We start from the raw sequence: 24154 nt of genomic DNA, 5'->3' as shown, positions 1-24154 counted from the left end.
AAGACAGTTGTATTAGCTCAGGCTGCCGTGTGATAAAATACTGGCTTAAACAACAGACGTTTATATTCTCAAACTACTGGAGGCTGGAAGTCTGCAATCATGGTCGGGTTCTGGTGAGAGCTCTTTCCCTAGCCTTTAGTATTACTTTTTAAAAAATGTCTTTATTTGTTTGGCTGCATCAGGTCTTACTTGCGGCACATGTGCTCTTAGTTGTGGTGCATGGGCTTCTCTAGTTGCGGCGAGCAGGCTTCTCTCTAGTAGTGGCACACTGGTTCAGTAGCTGTGGCGCATGGGTGGGCTTAGTTGCCTGGCAGCATGTGGGATGTTAGCTCCCTGACCAGGGATTGAACCCAGGTTCCCTGCACTGGAAGGCAGATTCTTAACCACTGGACCACCAGCGAAGTCCCTCCTTAGCTTTCAGAAGGCCACCTTCTTGCTGAGTCCCACAGGGCACAAAACCATAAATTCTTTACTGTGTTTAACTTCGCCTTACATTCACTTTAAAATATTGTATTTAAAGTCATCCTGAAAGATTCAACCTTGCAGAGCTCTGCGTGGAGAATCCCATGTAAAATATGGATGTGGAGCCAGAAAACCAACCAACCAACCAACCATGCAAGCAACCAACCACCGGATTAAAGTGGGTTTTGGTCTCTGACGGACTTGAGGTTATAACTTTACAGCTCTACCATTCCTAGAAAGTGCTTCAGTCTCTCAGAGATGAGAGCCCTTAGCATCATGTAGGAAGATATCCTACATCTAGCAAACATCAAAGAATTATTTTCCCTGCCTTCCTTCTTCCTCCTTCCTTCCTTCTTGACGTTCTCCTCCTTTACCTCCCAAAAGAAATACAATGAAAAACACTTTTCTCTAGACTTTGGAGATAAGACATGTCTGGGGTCTGTGATGGCCGTGGAAGCCTGGCCCACATCTGTTTTACCCAATTCCCTGCTAATAAAATCACTCCCACTGAAGGCAACTCTAATACATGATTGTCCCAGCACTTGCCTGAATCATAAAAAAAGTGCTTTCAGAAGTCTGTTAAGCTATATAGTCAAATTTAACCCCTTTCCCCTTTCTTATTTTATTTTTCCAACTTGGAACCATGCTTACAGAAATAAGAAGTTCATCTTAGACCCTTTGGTATTCTGCAAAATATGGAGGTTAATACTTACCTGCTAGGTGAGATTATGATTACAAGATAATAAATGTAGTACCAAGAACATAGCCAGGCACAGATGTTACTTAAATTTTTTTTAATAGTCAATAGTGTTTTGAGTAAAAACAAATACAAGTTTGAAAATTTGAAAAATCAACATTGAGTAAACAATATTCTGAATTTGAAACATTCTTGATTGATTTATACATTTGGTTCCTGTGCATCTTTTGTTCCGCTTGTATTCCTAAGATAGCTCCATAAAATATCGTTTAAAGGCAGGACTCTGTCTTACAGGATTCACTCTGTGCTTTGACTCAGACACTGTAATAGCCAGAATCCATGCTTGCATCCCACCGGCTTGGAGGTCCTAGACTCCCAGGTGAGAACGCTTCCATCAAGGGACCTAACAATGGTTCCACTAAACTGGAAGGAGAGACTTCCACATGGCCACTGGGAGGCCCTTATGCCATGGGACCCACAGCCAAAAGAATTAGTCTCCTGGCTGGAGTTATTGATACTGATTACCAGGGGAGATGGGACACAGAGGACCACCGCTACACGGACTGAGCCTGGGACCTGGGGGATTCTCTGAATGCCTCCTCATACTTCCATGTAAAAACTAATAGTAAAGTTTAACGGAAAACTAGAGAGACGAAAGACAAGGCAGGAGGACACAGACACTTCGGGTGTTAAGACTTCAGCTCCTCTTCCACGTAGAAAATCCAGAGCAGCCAAGGTTCTGGCTGAGGGTGAGAGGGATACGAAATAGTGGAAGGAGGAAGCCATAGATGCCAGCATGGCTTCATGACAAATTACCTAAAAAAGATCATAGGGGCTTTGTATATTTTCTATATGCTTATTATATATAAGTATTTTTTTCTATATGTTAGCCATCCTTCACTGTCTTCCCCATTTTTATTTTATGTGCAAGGTGTTGGAAATTATATTATTTATATAATTTGCATAAATTATATTTATTATATTTATAATTTATGCAAAAACCCCCAGGTGACTGAACTGGAGGAATGGTTAATATAGCTGATAATCCATACCATGACTATTCACACTATGACTCCTCATTTATGGAAAAGAGTGAGAATTTCTCCACTCCCAAGACATATACCTGTGTCTTGTCAGGAAGAATATAGCGTCGTTTTGTGGTTACACAGGAGTTCAAGTTGTGCGAAGGGTGGGTGTGAAAGCAGAGCAGCCAGAGGGGTGGGCTGTGTCAGCTCCAAGTTCACCTTCACTGCCGAATCTGCAAAGGGAAAGATGGACCCTTTATGTATTTTCCCTTGTCAGCTGGCACAGTCCTTGTCAGTAGAGGCCTCTGGAAAGACATTGCAGGAGGAAGGGACTCTTCCCCCTGTTTCTAGACTGTCCTCCCGGCAGGTTCCTGCAGTGGGTGTGGCCTTTCCAGCATCCCAGCTCCCGAAACCTAGGCCATGTTCCCACGTGAGCTCTCTGTGGTGCAGATGGCTGCTCCAGCGGCAGCTCATGGGTACCTGGCAGCCGGCACTTGGCTTGTGGCAGGGCACCTCCATCAACACAACTGCTCATGAACAGCTTTCCCTGGCTCTCTAGAGGACACTTTGCAGCATGTTCTAGAGGGCTGTGTCCCAGCAAGTTCTATTGGTGTGACACTGCAGCATCTTCTCTGCCAGCCACTGAGACTGTCCTGCAGTGTGCCCTGTCCTACAGGTCTGGCAGGGGCGGAGACTCCTTCAGGCGCTGTATCAACCCAGGGACTGGGTGTGCCTTCCATCTGCTACCCCGTACCCTCTAGAGGTCTATTCTCCTCTTACTAGCCAATCCCTTGTGACTCCAATCCCCCATTTAACTCAATTCTTTATAGTAAACTTTCCCGGTCTGCATCACTGTGTGGTTTCCCTCTCTTGACTGGATTCTAATTGACACAAGACTATAATCTTTGGAGGAGAAGAAATACAAGTTTGAAAATTTAAAAAATCAACACGGCATTGAATAAACCACACACTGCTCCCACTCTTGCAACTTGAAACATCTTCTTCATCGGTTGTGCATTTGGTTCCTGTGTGTCTTTTGTTCTGCTCCTTTTGCTAAAATAGCTCCATAAACATTATTTAGAGGCAGTTTGCGTGCTTCGTCTTCTCCAGCCTTGATCAGCTTAATGCATCAAATACCTCCCTTTCAGGAAAGCGTTGTAAGCCGAATCCCTCGAGGGCTTGCCAGCCTCAGCTTGGTCAAGCTGTAAACCAGCTGGGACTTAGGACAACTTAAAACGGGGATGTGGAGGATGGAATTTTACCAAATCGAATGTGCACATGTTTGTGAATTCCTTGTGTCTCATTTTCTGACCTCAAACTGTAATCTTAAATGAAAAAAAAAAAAAACAAAAAACCTCCAGAACTTCAAAGGAAAAGTGCTTTTTAATTTCTCAGTGGAATGGCAGTTAAGAGCAAAGCTCTCGCATCTGTACCGGATATAGATTTGGGAAATTATTTTGACTTGTGATATCAGACCTCTTCAGCCGAAGCAATTAGAACCAGCCAAGGCTGGGCTATCCCTCTCCAGGGCACCAGACGGGGCATAACCGTCTGATTTTGATTTCTGGGGGTTGTTTTTCTCTCAGTAAGGCTGGCTTTCCTTTTCCCCCATCTGCTAAATAAAATATTATCTGGATCACTGTGTGTTTTTTTTTAACTTTTAGAGGGAGCGGTGTTTCTTGTTGAACTCAAGTGGCTGAATTACTCCCAAGTCCCCTCCCGATCAGTGTACAGCCGCCTTCCACATCTGCACTTGTGGATGAGAAGCCAGAAAACATTTATGCCTGTGTCCTATGTCTATTCATGAAGCCTCGTAGATGGAACACGTGTAACTAGGGAACGAACTGAAATTAAAGGAGACGGAGTCTTCACAGGTGAAGGCCGTAAAGCTGCACATCCATGTGCTTTTCTGGTGTGTTGTCGTTCTTCCAGATGAGCCTGGGATTTTTCTGGAAAGAAAAGGGTGTGGCGTGTAAGGAGGGAAATGTGAATTTCCCCCATGGTTAACTCACTGTGTGACCTTGGGCAGCTGCCTCCCTGCTCTGGGCCGTGTCCACACTGGCAATGAGAAGGTTTGGGATTCCTTCGAGCTCAGGAAGGTTATTACCTGAAGTTTCCTTCTGAACTCCTCATAAAGAACCCCACCCTGGAAAGACTGTGGCAGCAACGAGCCACGGATTCCCCTGCCAAGTGTCTGCGTAGCTGTGTGATGTGAGAAAGACCACATCCACCTACTCCAGCCATTAGGATGAAGATGACCAAGTTTGCGAAAGGATGTTCCACAGATGTAAGTCCCACAAGATGGTCTAAAAAAAAGGTGGGAGTGTGTGTGTGTGATCAAGGCTTTGGAAGTTAAATTGGCAGAAGGCTCCAAGCAGGACAGGGCTGGAGAAGGAGGGAAATGGGCGCCCATATGCGAGTCCACCGTGGGCTGTGAGGGAAGAGGTGGGAGGGGAGGGGAGGGCTCTGTGATTCCTGCGTGGTCAAGCACGGTGCACTTGGGACGTGGAGCATTTGCCGGGGATCCTGCTGTGCCTCATTCCCTGCGCCCCAAGTGGACCTCTCAGGGGCGTTCCAACTTTGTTAGGAGACGGGGAGACCCCAGTCCCTGGTGAACCCCTCACAGTCCAGCTGGATCCTGCCATTTTCCAAAGAAGATACGGGTTACATCACAAGGTGGTTGGGGAGATTTGTCCCCAATCCCCAGTCGTGTTGAGAGAGGCTGCCCCTCCTCCCGCCCCTCTCTGTGTTCCTACTCCCATTTGCTTTGCCTCTGGTCATCCCTTCTACAAGCTCTAGACCCTAGTGAATGGGAAACACCAATGGGACCAGGACATGTGTGGGCCTGTGGGCGTGGTTTGGTTCCTTTCAACATAGTTTCTTGAGCATCTACCACGGGGCAGGCTCTGTGCTTGTGCCTCATGCTTGCTGGCTGTGTGATCGAGGGTGATCTATTTGCCTTCTTGAATCTTAGCTTTATCTTTTATAAAATGGGGATGATACTAACGTCCTTTATAGTGTTGTAAATATTAAATGAAGCAACGCATATGGGGTTGAATGGATGACTTTATAACATATAATCACACTTGAACATTTATCTGTCAGTTTCACCACGGTTTACCGGACCTAATACTATTCACACACTGGAGACACAGCAGTGAAAAAGGAGGACACGATACCCACCGCCCCAAAGCCTTACATTCTAGTGACACAAGTCACAAAGCAAAGATATCCAAGTTCCATGAATGACTGTATGACTTTGAATGGTTTTGTAGAGGCAACACTTTTGCAACCGGTTCTAGGACTAAAATTCAGGATACTGGGATGCTCGAACCCTCAGTATGCATTTGTGACCATACGGGCTCCTCTCCTGATAAAGAGATTACCATGCTTACCTCCCTCAATCGTTAAGGATGAAGCTGAGAATATTTTAGGTGGAAAAACTTTCTGAACTCCTTGGTGAGCACACTACTCACAATGATATTTTATCACACAAGAATCTGCTGTTTTTAAATATTTGAACATTTAGAAACACAAATCAATCATTTAAGTTCGACTTAGACTCAAACTAAATGTGAGGTTTTTCTTTTACTTTCTGGTGCTCCTGATGCAATGAATAGCTTTGGATGTGAAAGGAAAAGGCATCACTGCACAGTTAACAAAAGTGGCTCGATGGCCAAAATACCTAAGTGACTTGTCAGCATCCTGTAAATGTTGGTGGCCAGTGTCTCCCACTGCTGTCTGAGATTGTCCGGGACTCTGACAATCTTCAGGACTCCAGGATAACTTAATATATGGGTTCAGTTAAAAGGAGGAGACTCAAGAATGCAACTGGTTTGGAATTTCTTAGGAAGAAAAAAACCAACAAGTCTTGTCTGGTGTTTGTACCTTTGAACAAAAAGCTAGTTTCTGGCTTCAGTGATTCTTGGGAATGTTTTTGTAAAAATGACATGGAAATTCCCACTTAAACACATAATATTTATATATTATTAATCACTAACCAACTCATGACATTTGGGTTAAAAAGAGTAATGAATGTAATGGTGAATACCTTGGAAACAAACAAACAAGACATCCATTAAAAAAAAAAACAAACAACTAAATAGAGATAACAGAATCAATTGTTTCCAGTACATTTTGTTCTTTAGAAGCAGAGTGCTTGATATTTGGTGAATAACAATCAACGAATTATTCAAATTACTATTTAAGATGATGTATTTCTAAGATTATCTCTCATCGGATTATGTCTGTCTTTGGTGTGAATTTCCAGTGTAGTAAGCTTGAGGATTATTTACTTTCTTCTAACGGTTTGTGCCCAGTTAACATTTTAGTAATGTCTGTGGGTGTCCCTTCCTAGAAGAACGTCCATGTATATATTTTTTCTTAAACTATTTTGTCATCCCAATTTGCAGTTGGGGAAAATAAAGGAATTTGAATTGTTATTTATAATTCTGTTGCTTAAGTTTTAGTTTGCTCATAACTTAAATAATGATTTAGACAAACAATATAATTCCATGATGAAACTGGTCCAGAGAATGGGGGTGAGAATAAGTTTAGCCAGCAATTGTGGATTGCTTAACAAGTAGCAAACATGTTATATATGCTCTCATGAAATTGTCACAACAACCCCGTGACATGGACTCCCAGTCTTTCTCAGTTTACTGTGCCCTTAGCATCTCAGTAGATTTTCCCAGTGTCCCTAGAACAAAAGAAATACCGAATAGTTTTCAGCAGTTAGGTCTAACCAACCCAAGAGTCACAGTATTGTGATAGACGCCTATCAAAGTAGTCTGTCAAGAGTTCACACTATGTCTAGTAGACATCTCCACCATCCTCAAAGACTGAAAGTGCCCATTGGTGCCTTTGTGAGTTTACTGCGGTATCCCGGGGTGCCTTGGCCTGTAATTTGGGAACCATGGCCTCACGAGGTTAAGTCCTATTGATACCTCAGTTTTACAGATGGGAAAGCTGAGTTTGAGAGAGGTTAGGTACTTAGCCAAGACTGCACAACTGGGAAGAAGAGTGTCGAATCTCGGACAGTTGATTCCAGAAGGCACACTTTTAGCCTCTCTGCCCACCTCCTGATTTCTTCTATGGGAAGAACTTCAGCCTTCCAAAGCCCGAATGGCATAAGGAAAAAGAGAGTTCGGGGTGGATGTCAAGGGTATCTGAGACAAAAGGATGATTTGGAACCCGTTCATTCATTTATCTTTTTTCCATTCATTTATTCACTTCAGTTATTTGAAAAGCGGGTGTGGCTGGTCTCTGAGCTGTGGGCCTTGGAGCTCACAGTCCCACGGGAGGGAGTGAGATGACAGAGCAATGTGAGTCGGTGCCAGGCTGGGGGGAGGTGGGGGGCAGGCAGGGTTATGAGCAGCAAGGACAGAACTCGTTGTACAGAGGATCACCAGAAAAGAACGGAACAGCTTCTGGAAACTGGCAGAGACCTGCCAGGCTGTCCTTATATTTCATTACTGAATGGCCTCTGCACTGCTGACTCAGTTCCATCATCTGACCTTCATCAGATGCCATAGTTACACATCTATTCAGTGCAAACGCTCCTGATAAACAGTCTCTAAGATGAATGTTTGATGGTGGTGAAATTCACTCTTGGCTCCATGTGAAATTTGGTACCCTAGCATTTAGGTACCTTAGCAACTTTGACTTTGCCTGTGTGTTTTTCCTTTTGAAACCAGTAAGTCATGAACGACTCCACCCTTTGATCAAATAATGCATGACTTTTCCTTATTGCCAGGTCATTTTTTCCTCCGGGGAGGTCATATTTCACAAACACAGCAATTCGACAAGCATTTCTTAAGCACCCGTGTGTAAGAGGACTCAGAACAGTCACTTCTCCACCCAGGGCTCAGGCTGCTGGGGGAGAGCCAAGGGGACCTGCAAGTACAGGGTCCATGACTCAGGCTGGAGTGGGGGTGGGGGAGGGGCTTGTGCGGAGGCTTTAGGAATAAACAGAGTGGGGAGCAGAAGGGGGGCAGGATCCAGCCAGAGGGAACACCAAGTGCAAGACTGGGGGCCTGAGATAAGGGGACGTCAAGTGACCATGGCCACTGGGAATGGCTGGCCTTGAGGAGGCAGGTGACAGCTTTTGGAGAAGAGGCAGAGACGGGCAGGGATCTGATGATCAGGAGGTGGGTTATCTTGCTGGGCGGCTGGCATTTTCTTGAAGCCACTAAAGGATTTTAAGCAGACAAGAGTGATAACCTCGGCAATCTGGCCCATCAAAGAGCCACAGACATGCAAAGCCAGATCTTAATATATATCATACCATTTAAAGTATATTTACAGGGACATCCCTGGTGGTCCAGTGGTTAAGACTCTGAGCTCCCAATGCAGGGGGCACGGGTTTGATCCCTGGTCGGGGAATAAAATCCCCCATGCCACGTGGCACAGCCAAAAAAAATAATAAAATAAAATAAAATACATGTGTACAGCCCTTACTATTTTCCATGATCATCCAACAAAGATTGATGAACACCATGATTGCCCTCGTCGGGGACCTCTAAGGGTGACTCCCTTCTGGTCAGGAGGGCTTGAGGGCCGCTAACAATAATCAGAAGAGCCCTGTTTTCTTCCTCAGGTGCTGCTCTCCCCTCAACTCCCCTTTGACCTCATTTCAAAGTAGAAAAAAATAAAAGTAAACCACCTCAGGATGTTGGTGACTTTTATGAAAATCCCTTATGATTTTTGCCCCAACTGAAGAGAACTTCCATTTACTTCAATTGATGGGGACTGGTTCCCCAAGTCACTGTTTCATGAAGACTCCATGGCCCTGTCCTTTGGCTTTAAAAAAAAAACCCTGTCTGCTGTATGTCTTCTAAAACATTTAACAGGGCATAAGAATGTTTTTTCTTTCTCCTAGGAAGGGAACAAAGTGCTTTCTTCACATTGCCAGACTCAGGCAGAGTCTGACACAGGCTTCTCTGCCTTTTTTCCTTGACTTTTTCACATTAAATATGCATTTAAGTTTCCTCTATTTTTTTCATGGCTTAATAACTATTTTCTTTTTGTCACCAAATGATGCTTTTTTTGTATGATGTACCAATACATGCACCTTTTCTAGTATCAGAATTCTTTTGGCTTTTCTATGTAGACCATCATGCCATCTATGAATAAAGATATCTTTATTTCCTTTCCAACTGAATGCCTTTTATTTCTTTTCCTGTCTTGTTGCACTGGCTAGGCCCTCTAGTATGATCTTGACTATCTAGAACTCTTGCAATATGGCCATATGGGGCCATATGAGGAAGCCTTGATAGAAAATTTACAGTATATATTTGTGGCCGTGATGCAGGGGCCTTACATAGGACACCAGACTCCCCTTCAATTAAGTGCCTTCTTTATAAGATCTGGGTGAGATCCAGTTATAAAATAAATAAGTACCAGGGGTGTACTGTACAACATGATGATTATAAGTAACACTGCTGTATGAAACATGGGAAAGTTGTTAAGAGAGTACATCCTGAGCTCTCATCACAAGGAGAAATTTTTTTCTTTTCTCTTTATTGTATCTATATGAAATGATCGATGTTAACTAACCCTACTGTAGTAATCATTTCACAATATACATAAATCAAACCATCATGCTGTACACCTCAAACTTATACAGTGATGTTGTCAATTATTTCTCAATAAACCTGGAAAAAAAAGAACTGACTGAGGTGCCAGGGCTCCCTACTAGGTGACTAGTCATATTTCTGCTCACTGGACTCAGAATTTTTCTAGTTATATATAGAAAGTGACACTTTAGTAGGCTTCACATCTATTTCGTCCATAGGCCGCACAGTAAATTAGCCATCACTGTGATTTCCTGCAGTATAAAACCTATCACCACACTGACCTCACAGCCCCCATTGATCTTGATGGTTAGGTGCTGCCGTCTGGGCTCAGTCACACTGGACCATCATTCCTATTGAAATCAGGCCAGGGAGTCTATTTCAACAGCAGATCTCTCCTTTCATCCTCACTTACTGAGGATGCTATGACAAAGATCTTCAAGAAGGCTCGTTCTCAATTCCTTATTTAGTGTCCTTTGGGACCACCTGAAGATACAGTTCAGATGAAGGTGAGTGGGCTGCCCATAATAAAATCTACTTCTTTATCCTCATCTCCCTCAGCATTTGGATTCCTTTCTCCACATAATGCTGCAGAAGTTCTGAACCCTGACCTCGTTGAATGTAGGTCCCCACTAAATCCAAGTTTCATTCAATGAAAAATGCCAGCTAGTAAAGCCATTCCAGCTGTGAAAACTAGAACATTAAATCCTGAATCTTACGCAAGTGTTCCCACATTGGCACATTCAATCCAATCCAGTTATATTTCATCCTCCTTGGTCTGATATCCTTAAAATCTTTTTCTTAGGTTCCTGCATGTACAAATCATTGCAGTGCTTTTGGCGCATAAACCATTCCTTCTCCTGAAGACCTAGGGATTGTCTCTTGTGTCATGATGGGTCTGAGTTGTAAGAGTAGAGGCAAGGAGAGGTAGTGAGGATGGTCTTGAGGAGCGCAGTCATTCAGACAACGGCCCCAAGCGTTGTTCTTTAAACAAGGGAAGGGTACCTCCTCAGAGGTACCTGGAGAAAGGTCTAATTCTTCTGGGAAGGGGAACTCTTTGGAGCTTCAAGGTTTCCACATTATTCTGTCTACCCAATATTCCTATTTCATGTCTTAATGCCCCACTTATTCCAAATAAGTGTCTTTCTTCTCATAGGAGTCTTGTCAAAGTTGCATTGGGAGGGGCAATATAGGGGTGGGTGAGTGGGAGGTAGAAGGATGGGGAGCCTCATCTGTTCTCACGATGCATGGTGTAGAGAATGAGGACAGGACGTCATGTTCCAGAGAAGGAGCTGAATGAAGGAGACAGAATCAGTGGTCAAACAAGAAGGTAGACAACGGGAAGGTGGTAGTAAGGCATGAGGAAATGTGAACAGGAGGTAACTGGGAGTGACCAGTGGGGATGCTCTGTCTGGATATGTTCTGATGATATAGTGCATGTGCCTCTGGCTCTTTATATCCTCTCTCCACCTCCCAACTCTACTGAAGATTGAAGGAGAAGACCTAATCCTCACTACATCTTTTTTATGCTTGGGCAGAAGTGTGTGCTCATCTTCTTGGACTTAGGGGTGTAGGCTTCCACCTTTTTACCTAGATCATTATAGCCTCTGAGATGTTGGGCAGCTTTGGTCTCATCAAGCCTGCTGCCTACCTGAACTAAAATCCTACAGTCTGGGGAGCCAGGGCAGACATGGGGGTCTTGCACCCCAGGATGCAGTAAATGGACTGAGCTCATAGCTGATGTATGGGTCACATTAGCTAGAATATATAGGCGGGGGCAACAAGGGTTGGAGCTGAACCCCTTCTCACATTGTTGCTTTCAGAAACCCTCTTGTGGAATTTGTACTTCCAAGCCTTGTAACATCAGGCTCTTCTAGATCACAGGCCCTGATTTCCAGGCAAGAAACTTCCTCCAGGGACACAGAGTTCACTGATTCAGAAGGTCTGAGTACAGCTTGTTCATTTTGGACTAGTCATGCCAGTGGATCAGCAGGTGAGTACGGAGGGATAATTGACTCTTTTTGTCAACAGGAGTTTGGGTTGCTCCTGGAGGATAAGAATCTCTGGAGCCCACTGGATGCACTGGAACATCTCCCAATGCTTTTAGGCCAGTGATGTGAGTAATAGACAGCAATCATGGCAGCAATCATGACCTGACGGAGGCAAGGGAGCCGAGCCTCACACCCTTCAGGGGAGAAGATCTAGGTCATCCGACCAGGCCATCAACATGGACCAGCCAAAGTGTTAGCCAAAGGTGAGTGAGGTCTGGAAAGGATGGCGAAGGTAGGAGGTGATGAATGCTGATGAAGGTCTCTGGATCAATTGACACAGTGCGGCTGTACCTTGTTTCACTAACTGTGTATGTTAAGTCTTGAAGACTCAAGCTTGGCTGGGTTGGATGTAAAGGGCAGGAGTGGATATTTGAGGAGTGCAAGGGATTTATGTAACAGACATCTCGTGGGCTCCTCCCACACCTTCTTGGCCTCACCTAGATTCCAGCTGTGACTATGGTGTGAAGCTCTGTGTGGGCTTCCACTCATATTTTGCAGACACCTCTGGCTTCAAGCAAGAGTCCACATACTTCACTCTCTGCCTTGGAGCTCCTGCAGTGCTGTGGATGTGGCTGGTCTCCACATGGCACACATATAAGAGCACCCTAGAAGTGTGGGTGTAGCCATGTCCCTGGGGGCACCCAATGTGGCAGGGGGGCTGATAAATAAGTGCTTTCCCTTTTGATCCTGGCTGTGGTGGGTGTTTGGGCAATTCTAAGAGGCATTCTGTGTGCTAAGGTCCTGGGTGGGATTGAGCACCAGCTGCCACAGCAGTGACCCATATAAAGACCCATGGACTTTACTTTTCTTCCTGCCTTCCTTCTCCTTGATCCTTCACTTATATTCTCTGAGATCACATCTCAAGTAGAATTTCTGTGCATAAGTTCTCAGGTGAAACTCTGCTTTCAGGGCAGTGAGTTGGAGAGGAAGTTAGTCTGGTCATTCTCTTTCCTAGAGATGGGCTGACAGGTCCAAAAGGCCAACCATGTGATGGGGCCAGATGGGACAGTAGCAGGGGGGCGGCCAAGGTAGCAGTGTGGGTGGACACTGTGAGAACAGTCTCAGGAAACCCTTGCTCACTTTTATCCCCTCTGCCCTCCTGGCACGGTTTCACTACTGTTAATCTCTCACCTGAGCTCTAGGACCACACTGAAACATCCATTTAGGCACATTGATGGCCAAACTGAAAGAGTTCTCTTCCAAACTCATCTCTCCCCACGAGTCTCCATTGCTGCTACTGCTGCTGTCACATTTTTTCAGCCTCATGACTTTGGAAGTCCTTGATGACTCCTCTGACTTCCCCCCAATCAATGATCAGTTCCAATTCTTAAAGGTCTCTGCAAATCACCTCCCTTTAGCCCCGCTTTCCCCTGTCCCCGTGCAGACCCTCCTCATCTTTCTTGGTGTTTAATAATTATTTCAGAACCAGTGTGTCTGCCTGTAGCATCCACCCTGTCCCTCACTTTTCACAACACTCTTTATTATTACCAATATTTTTGTTCTAAAACATTGCATTCATCCATTCCACAAGTATTTATGGATTTCCCATCTTCCAGAAGCAGCGAAAAGAGACCAAATCTAAACTCCTTGGCTTAGTTTTCTGGAATGTTCACAAGCCGACTCAGATTTGTTCCTTTGGCATCATTTCCGAACTTCACATTGTACACCACAGCTACATGGTGACAATGGGACCTTCTCAGCCCGCTCTTTAATTCAGATCATTAACCCGAAGTGAGAGAAGAAAGATGTTTTCTGAACCCGTGCTATTCTCAGATAACAACAAAAGGCTTCGGTGGCAGCCAAACTTGATAGCCACGGAGAAAACGTAAAGTAACTTTGGCTAGGATAGACGGTAGAGATTTAAACCAGAGTGTCTGTACAGGGAAAGCTGAGCAAGATGTCCTCTGGCTTTCTAGAAAAGTCTGTCTGATGTCGCCCTGTGGCAGTCAGGCAGGCAGCCTTCCTCATAGTGATGGCTCTGGGCTGTCAAAACCCTCAGTCAAGGAGTCAGTATGAAGACTCACATCTTGATTTTCACTCGATCTGTTCATTTCTGTAGGGTTGGGACCCTGGACCATCCTGCAGTCTGCCCAGCTTCTTGCTCCAGCATCGAGTTGGCTCTCCTAGTGTCCAGACTCTGGCCACACTGAGTCCTGACTATACTCCTCATTTGGATGAGACTTTGGTCCTTTGTTCATGCTCCCTGAGTGCCTGGCCACATGACCTTCTCACTGTTCTTGTTCCTGAGTTTCCCAGCTTATAGGATGAGAGACCAGATAAGCCCACCCTACAATGGGTCCAGAAAAGACAACCTTGGGGTCAAATAGGAAATCAACGGTGGCGCCAGTGAGAGGAGAAGCATCTTCCCTGCTTAGACAGCATGTGTAGAGGAAGAGCTGTAGGAAGCTGAGGGCTGGTGGACAGGAGCAACGAGGAGGAGACAGTAACATCATGAGTGAAGAGTTGAGAAGAGTCAAGACTTGAGGAGACTCAAGAGCAGATGTCATGGCCAAGGTCAGAGCTGGAAGCGATGTGGATCTTGGCCAGGACAGTTTATGATACCTGATTGTCAAATGATCTAGGTGTTACCCATGAGACTGCAGCATTGCTGGAGCAGACAGACCAACCAATGGGGGACAAGAAGCTTGAGTTTTGTGGTGACCTTGTTAGTAATGAATCAAGCAACTTCCCTACCCCAGACACTAGGTCCTCTGGGGTCCTGTGGTCAGCAACTGTTGCTTGGCCATCTGCTTTGGGACTTGCCTTTGTGGGCACCATTTCTTCCACATCGGACTCCATTCGTCTCAGTGTGCCCACCCAGGCGAGAATGTCAGTGATCTCCTGCCCCCTGGATGTTTGGAACTTCCCGATTCCCCTTTTAAGCCTGCTTTTCCAGGGATTTTTTTTTTTCTAATTCTGTGAGCCACCCCATATTCGTCTAATAAGTTTCTTTGGGATTGAGGTAGAGTCAATTTCTGTTGCCTGGAGCCAAAGGATCCAAAGTGATGCAGATCTGTCTCTGAATCTCTGTGATTTTAAGTGTCAAGCTGTCATGAGTTTGAAGGGGAGACTGTGCCTCAGAGAGGCTCTTCACCTGGGAGATGCTCTTAGAGGTGGAGATCTGGTCTGGCTGCACTCTGCCTTCCCACGTGTCCCATCCCAAGCTACACCCAGGTGTCTGCTGCTGCTAGTTCACTCATGCTTTGGTGGCTTTTTTGGAGAACGCTGTGGTCTTTAAAGCAGTGGTTTAGGTGCTCTAAATTCAGTGGTGGTACCTCTGGGGTATTTGGGGAGAGGAGCTGAGGGACTGACTGGGTTCCATGCCTCTCTGCCACTTAATCAGACTTGCTCCTCCTTTATCTGTTTCATATATTTTCTGTATAAAGTTTATTGGAAACGTTGCATTTCCTTACTAAAAATAAAGATTAAAGGTCACTGCTTTGATTGACTCAACTCTCGAGAGTTTTCCAAGATGGAAACTCACTGAAAATCTGGTCCTACTTTGTCATGATTGCTGGCTCTCCCAGCCAATGAGTCTCCACTGGCAAAATGCATGTAGGCATGGAAGCTATTTTCTAAAGAATCTGAGCTAAAAGCTCAACTGTACTGACTCTATCACTATGTGTTTAAGCATGACTCAACTAATGGATAAAGTTAATGGAGTTAAGAAGTCTGCAAGACTATTGCCAGTGGTGCCAGTGAAAAGGAATCCATTCTAGAGGGACACTCAGAGCAAGCTTGAACCCCATCCCCGATGCTGCTGGGTGCTGTGCATGACCCGGGACAGGTCAGGTGTACCGACTGCCCATTATCCCACCAATGGCAGCAGCAGCGTGGGCTGCCCTAGTCATGGTGGCTGCAGCAGAAAGGCACAAAAGTGAGCATTAGTTCTGGAACGGCCAAGTTGAGGCTTGGGCAGAGACAGGTGATGAGCAGGCATTTCAGGCATGTTGAGGCTAAGATGACAGAGCATCTCAGTGCATAATTAGAGGAAGGAGGGGAGTGGAGAGCCTGATCTGGAATTGTTGATGCAAGTGATGGATGAGATGAGAACAGGTGAGCCATTTAGGACCAACAGACTAAACGAGTGAGAGGAATAGTAAACTTAATTTTCAAGAGTAGATAGTTTTAGGATGGTGATTTTGGCATAGTTGGAGAGGGGTTCCTGATTAGTATCCGAGGATACTACAAATGACAGATACCAATTTCAATTATATACTGGTGCCAGGCACTGTATTTGGTGTTACATCCATTATCTTACTTCATTCTAGCAAAAAATAACAAAGACCAGATGCACAAGATATAGGTGGTGTTAGCCCCATCTACTGATTTGTTTATTTTAAAAAGGACCTGGAAATATTCAGTGACTTGCCCAAGGTTACCTTGCTAGTAAGTGGCAGATAGAGTTTGAATTTTGATCTTGCTGGTAAAAGGATCTTATATTTTCACCTATGTGAAGATGAAAAATTTAGAATTATATAATATAATGAACTGTCTTGACATATTCTCAAATTAGCAAAAACTTCTCATGTAAAGAAATTTACAAATAGGAAAACATACTAGGCAAAAAAGTAGAGTTTTCACACAAATTCTGGACAGGATATGTGGAATCTTTTGACAAATTTTATTCTTCTTATAATTAACTTCCAACCAATTGAAAAACTCCAAACCCTTTCCCATTTTAACCATAAAAAATGAATTTTTTGTATATCTGAACGCCTCTTAAATCTTTTAGCTTTTCTCCATCCCCACCTGCTACCATTCTAGTGGGTATCACCATTTTCATCTTCTGCTTAGATCAGTTACATCACCTTCCAGTTGGTCTTCCTGCATGCACTCTTGAATAACGATAATTCTACTCAAAACCCTTCAGTGGTTTCCCATTGCTCATAGGACAAATTCTCAAGGCTCTTCACAGAAAGGGTTCTGGTTTCCTTCATCAACCTGTTTTTCTCCACGCTGTTCTCCAGCTTCTCTGCTTTCTCCACTCAGCCACTCACTCACCTCTACTTGGCTTCTTTTAGCTCTTCAAACATGCCATGCCCTCTATTGACTCCATTCCTTTGAACCTGATGTCTCACTGCTCAACATACTCCCTCTTCTCCTGCCTCCTCCCAGGAACAGTCCTATTCATCTTTCAGGTCTTGGTGGAGAAGTCCTTTTCTTAGAGAGAATCCCTCCTTATTCCCCTAGATTAGGGTGTTACAGAATCTGAAAGCACACGATGCTTCTCCTTGTGTTGCAGTTACACGTGTAATAATTTGTTTGATGATGTTCCCAGTTGTCTGTAAACCTACCACAGTGCTTTGCACACAGTAGGAGCTTAATAAATATTTGTGGAAGGAATGAACACTTGACGGTCACAACACTTCATTGATCTGTCTTAGCCTGAGTTCCTCAGGAAAGGGATCCTGAGACAAACATTTATGTATTAGTGTTTTCATTGGGAAGTGATCCTAAGAGCAAAACTAAGGGATAGAGAAAGTGTTTCGGCAAAGAAGCCAAAACAAATGCAAGCAGTGTTGTTCAGTTGATCACTTCTATGGGAGATTAGTGTTTAATGCCATGAAACCTTCTGAGAAGCCACACAAAATTGAGTAGGACTCACTATCAGTGTGTGGAGTAGGATGGAAGGAAGCATTTATTCACTGGATCCCATCTCACTGTTCAAAGATTTTTCCAATGGGGTATTAACTACCTATAGACAGTTTTTGTGTCCCTTCCAAAATTCACATGTTAAATCCTAACCTGCAAGGTGATGGTATTAAGAGGTGGGGCCTACAGGGGGTGATTATGTCATGAGGGTGGAGCACTCGTGAAGGGGATCAGTGTCCTTATAAAAGAAAGCCAGAGAGTTCCCTCACCCCTTCCACCATGTGAAGACACAGCACAAAGACAGCCATCTATGAACCAGGAAGCTCTCTCCAGACGCCATATCTACCAGTGCCTTGATCTTGGACTTCCCAGCCTACAGAACAGTGAGCTATAAATGTTTTTTTATAAGCCTCGCAGTCTATGGTATGTTGTGATAGCAGCCTGAATGGACTAAACAAGTACCCTGTACTTCTGGGCTGTGCATACATTGGCAGCTTTCTGTGGCATCCCATGCCCTGGTTTTATCAGAAGCCATGAGATGTGTGGTGTAGGCCCGGGGCAAGGCACTGCCAGGCTGTACCCGGATGAAACTGATCAGGGCCTATGCATTGTGCACACAGAGTTGTTGTCTCTGTGGTGCCTGGAGCAAAGGACGGTTGCCTACATCACATCTGAGAGTCCATTTGGGTCTCTCATATCTAACCATACTGTACATTATATCTGGTTCCAATTCTAAAAATGTTATCTCGCTGACTATTAGAACAAGATATCCTCACTCCTTTTTGGAGAAGGGGAGATCTAGTGGGATCTGTAAGAGTTTCCTTCAGTGTGGTGGTCAGACCCAATCCCTGAAGATTTAAAAAAGAAGGTTAGTGAAACAATGTACAATCACTGAAACTGCGTATCGGTAAGCCACAATTGATATTCACCTCTCCTTTTTCCATCACTCAGTCTATATTTTCCTCCCCCTACAGAAGCACTCTGTAGATCTGGGCTCCTTGCCTGGTGCAGGGGAATTAGGCCTGCATCTCTGTTAGCAGACTTGCACTTGTCCAGTGATAGTGGTTGCAGTTTCCTCTTGCAGTTATCTCCAGGGAATCCTGGAAGCACCTGAGCATACCTCCTCCATTCCAGAAACATCCCTCCCTGTCGCCATTGTGTAGAACGGTGATTCTCAAAGTGTGGTTTGCCGACCTCTGGGGGGTCCCCCAAGAACCTTTCAGGATTCTGTAAGTCAGATCTATTTTCCAAATAGCACTAGGAAAGTATCGTGTGTCAGAGGATTACAAGTAACTCAAGTAGATACTTTGCCCTCAAAGAGGTGGAGCATGACCCCCTGCTCCTTAAGTGTGGGATATACAAAGCGACCTCATTCCAAAGAGAGCAGTGTGGAAAGGGGGAAAGAGAGTTACCGCACAGTGGAAAAATCTGAGAAAGACTACGTCACTCAGGTGATCAGCATCAACGATGATGTCATATTGATAGTATGTACCCTTGATAAGATATGATGAGAATGATATTTTATTTATGTGGTCTTCCTCCCCCAAAATCCAGGAACACACTCTAATCAAGAGAACACATCAGACCCATCCCAATTAAGGGACATTCCACAAGATATCTGACCAATATTCTGCAAAACTGTTAAAGTCATCAAAACCAAGGAAAGTCTGAGAAACTGTTACTGTCAAGCCTAAGGATGCATGAGAACTAAATGTAATGAGGTATTTCTGGACAAACAAAACAAAACAACAAAACAAATTCGGTAAGAACGAGGAAAATCTGTATATAGACTGGACTTTAGTTGATAATAATATCTCAGTACTGGTTTTCAGTTGACACGAATGTACCATGCTAATGCAAGATGTTAATAATAAGGGAAAATGGGTGTGGGGTTCTTGAGAACACTCTGTACTATCTCTGCAATGTTCCTGTAAATCTAAAAGTATTCTAAAATAAAAATCTTATTTAAAAAAACCCACCAAGGGCTTCCCCGGTGGTGCAGTGGTTGAGAATCTGCCTGCCAATGCAGGGGACACGGGTTCGAGCCCTGGTCTGGCAGGATCCCACATGCCGCGGAGCAACTAGGCCCGTGAGCCACAACTACTGAGCCTGCGCGTCTGGAACCTGTGCTCCGCAACAAGAGAGGCCGCAACAAAAATAAATAAATAAAATTAATAAACTCCTACCCCCAACATCTTCTTTAAAAAAAACAAAAAAACAAACAAAAACCCACCAAAACATTTTTTGCTTTTTCCACTGTGCTGACATTTTCCCTGATGTGCAAAAACAATGGTGCCAACATCTGGGCAGGAATCTAGGTGGTGACATTAAAACTCTATCAGTGGACCTTGCGTTTTTCCATTGCCACAGCAGTACAAATTAGTGATTTTATTAAATCTTCACCCTTGAGTACTTTTCCTTTGAATATTCTGAGTGGCAAAATGAGAAGTACACACAAAGCACCAAAATATAAAGGTAGGTTACGTTGAAGAAGAGCTCTTGTGTGATTGAGGTGTGACCTGAACTAATCTCTTTTTTTCATGGAACACCATTTTTACTTGAAAGAATAACTGACAAATTATAGTCATTCAGATGTAGGGTTTTGGCAAACTGTTGCTCAAAAATGAATGAAGTGAGCCTGTCACTTGAAGGAAAAAACGTTGACAGTCTTTGTGGCCAATGATAAAATTCGAATTTTCAAGCACAAATTAAAATTTTATACGATGGTCATTAACTCACATGGTACCCTGGAGCCCTGAATCTTTGCTGATTGGCACATTTACTTGTAGAAATTATTCTGAAGTTCTTAATTTTCCATGGTTTTCTAACAAATGCATATCATATTTTTAATATCTGATTGCATTTTTAAAACTACAATTTGCCTACAGAGTATTTTCTTTTCCTACTCTCCAAGTTTGTGTCTCTTTACCTAGGTTTGGTGAATGCTGATAATAATTCCAGTAGGGCAGAGTGAAGGGACAGTAGCTGTTCCAATAGTCCTGGGGATGAGAATATTGTCCACGTCCTTACCCACCCAAGGGAACTTTGATTGCCTACATAGGGGACTGTTGTAAATGGACTCAGTGATCTGTGGAAAGATGAGGGATTTCCTAAGCAAAGACTAAATGGGGAGTCTTGTGAAAGTGATTTATCGAGGGGGCACTTTCATCAGAAACGGAGTGAGGACAGCAGAGTGAGGGGGCGGAGGAAGCTGCTGAGCAAGCATGTGGCCTTGGCTGGAGCCTAGCCTCTGCCCGATCCCATGGGGAGCTCTGGAGTGTGAATCTCACCGCAGAGTTGGTCCCACTTTGGGACAAGGGTTTGGCCTTTTGTACTACTCAGGCATTGGCCCCTGACTGCCTTGTGTGTGGATGTGAACGTCTGGGCTAGAAAGTTGTCACTGTCCCAAGGGTACTTCTCTGGGAAAGGGCAGCTGAGTCCTCAGCAGCCAAAGCTCACAGCAGCTGGAGACCAGCACGCCAGATCAGAGATGCTGCCAGGGTACAGAGGGCGTCCACTGCAAGGTTTCCGTGGCCCCTGTTTGCTCTGAATCAAAGGCCACAGTCCCAGATGTCAGAAAGCCTGGGGTGACTGATGGCACACCAGACCAATATGCACATTCTTCCTGGAAGGATTCCCTTCCAGTTAAGGCCAGTTGAGGCCCTGGCAACAATTCAAGCATGAGTTGGATCTTGGAGTTTGTCATGAGAGCAACCCTTGGGACCACAAGTTCCTTTTGACCCTCACCACCCTGAGGTCATCCTGGAAAAGTGCACGTGCGTAAGTGTGAGCACGTGTGCGTCTGCGTGCACAGAATGCAGAGGCACACGTGAACGATGTGTAGAGCACACAAAGGGATGGCTTTTAGGTCAATTCAAAATGTTTGTAGGACTGTATGGGGGCTCTGCTGTTCTATTCTGGCTGGTGAGATGTGGTCATGTGTCTCACTGCAGAACACAGTTACTGGTTTTTATATTGTTGTATGCTTTGGACCTACAAGAAAAGACCACTAAGGCTAACAGCAGAACCAGAGGATAAATAGAACCGAGGAGGATAAATCCCCTAACAGAATTCCCTAGATGTAAGGTAATCTGGAAGGAGGGACGTTTTAGGTGGGAGCCATGAGAAAGGCAAGGAATTTTTCTGCTTGGCTATCTGAGCCTAGGAAAGCATTTCTCCAGAGCGTGTTGGTGTTATCAGCTTGTAGGTAGTTGGCATTCAAACACAGAGATCCACCTTGCAGCTGCTTTGCATCCTGTTAGGTAAGATGAGGGCAGACTCCACACATCTGGACCATACACACCTGGGTAAACGAAGGTTGAACTGTCTTTATCCTGCCTCTCATGTTGCTCAGTTGTAGGGAAACCAAGGAAGGGATACGAAATAGTAGCTCTGTGAGCAATTTTTTTCTCCAGTAAAAATCTCTGTCCCTGAAGGGTTTCAGGCATTTTGGTTTTGAGATCCACAATATTGGAACATTGTTGTTTTGGGGAAACTTCCCTGACCATAAATGAACTTTGCCTGCAATCATATTTTATGCCAGGGTTTTTATTGCCTAGAGAATAACTGCATGTAGAATGTTTAATCAATATTTGGGGAAGCCAATCAATTTTTCATGAGACAAAAATGCTGTGAGAGTAATATTCTGTCTCTGTCGTCTGTTGTTTTTCTCTACTCAATAAGATAAAAAAACAATATTTTCTTCAGGAGCAAAATGGTCATTTCCCCATGCACATTATAAACAGGAAGTCCACCATCTGTGGTTGCTGTTTCTCCCTTCAGTCAGCAAACCACCTGCATCTTCGACTCAACAGACCATGATTACTGTGATCCTGCTACACGTGCGGAGGGAAAGTTCGGCTTTCAGTGGGTTTGTTTTGTTAGGAGATGACAGCAAGCTCCCTAAGACTCCGATTTCAATACTAGAGAAAAAGACCTGTATCTTTTAAAAGAAGCAGTATAAATTTGACTAGATACCCTCCAACTGAATAAAAACAGGAAAATTAATCGTCATAGCTAACATTTACAAGCCCCGTGGTAAGCCTGTTATATGCGTTAACTCAGTTAGTCGTTACAAAATCCCTTTGAGTTAGGCACCCTTGTTATCCCCATTTTCAAGATGAGGAATTGAGGCAAAGACAAGTCACTCATGTAGGACGTGGCAGAGCTGGGATTTGAACTTCGGCAGGCTGAGTCCAGCGCTCACGTTGCCACTCAAGGCCTGGGCACTGGCCCCTATGGCAGGAGAAGGGAGCAGTGCCTGGATTCTCCAGCCAGGTGGACCTTCTCTCATGGGACACAATGTCATAGCACAGAGCCTGGGAATTAGAACAAGGTCACACTCTTCCCTTCTGCAGACATGGTGGAGGACTGGCCATTGCCCACAGGGTAGGTCATCTCTTCTGAGCAGAGGTTGGGGTATTCATGTGGGGAAGGGCGGGTTCATCAAAGTCTGGTTGAGAGGAAGTGTAGCTTAGGGAGAAGAACTTTGTGCTGGGGGTCGGGGGATGGATGAGGGCCCCCACCCAAACTCCACCCTACATCAGCTGTGTGACCTGGGGCAAATCACATACCTTTTCTGGTCTTCATTTTCTTTACCTGTGAAAAGAGAGGTCTGGTGGACAAAAACATGTGTAGATATAAATATAAGTGGAGACTCCTCTAAAGGGCGTGATAAGGTTGGTTTTATTATCAATTCGGGAAGCAAGGATTGCACAATATATAGTCCTGGGTAACTGATAAACTATTTGGAAATGAATTGTATTAGGCTCATACCTTATATCCACAGTAGACTCTAAATGTATTAAAGAACTACATGTAAAAAAAATTCCCTTAAGAAACAATATGAATTATAAGCAAATGTTAATTTCAGAATAGGAAAGGACTTGATTCACAAAAGTAAAAGAAGAAATCACAAAGGAAAAGATTTATAGTAACCAAATTTTAAAATTTAACCCAATAGAAACTTAAGAGAAATATTTAACAGAAAGGGTTGAGGTCTCTTGCCAATCTTTCAAATTCTTATGAAACCGATACTGGTTTCATATCTTATTAATTTTATTTACAGTTCTTTGATGAGGCATGAGGCTGAAACTTTTCAAGTGTCTGTTCTTCTTTTAAGTGTTTGCTCATAGCCTCATCTATTTTTTTTTAATTGGTGTGCTCATCTTTTTCTGACTGTTTGAAAAAACTCTGTACGTTAAGGAAATCAACCATTTTCTACTATATGCTGCAAAGATTTTTCCTCAATATATAATTGGTGAATAGAAGTTTTAAAGTGGAGTTTCCTTTTAACTATTCTTTTTTGCTAAAAAGTAATTTTATATATTTGAATCTATTTCTTTTCCTTTATAATTTTTGGCTATGAAATCACTTGATCTCAATATTATTAATGATTTCACTAAGAATAATTCCTCATTCTTTTATGATTTTATATTTTGCTTTTAAATAGTTTATCCATCTGGAACTTATTTTAATAATGAGAATGGGCCAAAGATCCAGGTTTATTTATTTTTTTTTTACAAATGTACCAAAAATGTTTATTGAATAATTCATTTTCCCTACTGATTTTGAAATGACACTTTTATTGTAAATTCCATTCTCACATACTTATTTCTATTTGTTGGCTCTCTTTCTAGTCCATTTATCTGCCTATCTTTTCCAGTGTCACTTCTATATATATATATATATATATTTTTTTTTTTTTTTTTTTTTTTTTTTTTTTTTTTTTTTGCGGTACGCGGGCCTCTC

This window comes from Physeter macrocephalus, chromosome 2 (assembly GCF_002837175.3).
Source record: "Physeter macrocephalus isolate SW-GA chromosome 2, ASM283717v5, whole genome shotgun sequence".
Lineage (NCBI taxonomy): Eukaryota > Metazoa > Chordata > Mammalia > Artiodactyla > Physeteridae > Physeter > Physeter macrocephalus.
The sequence above is the reverse complement of the archived record's forward strand: the minus strand, read 5'-3'. Positions refer to the sequence as shown.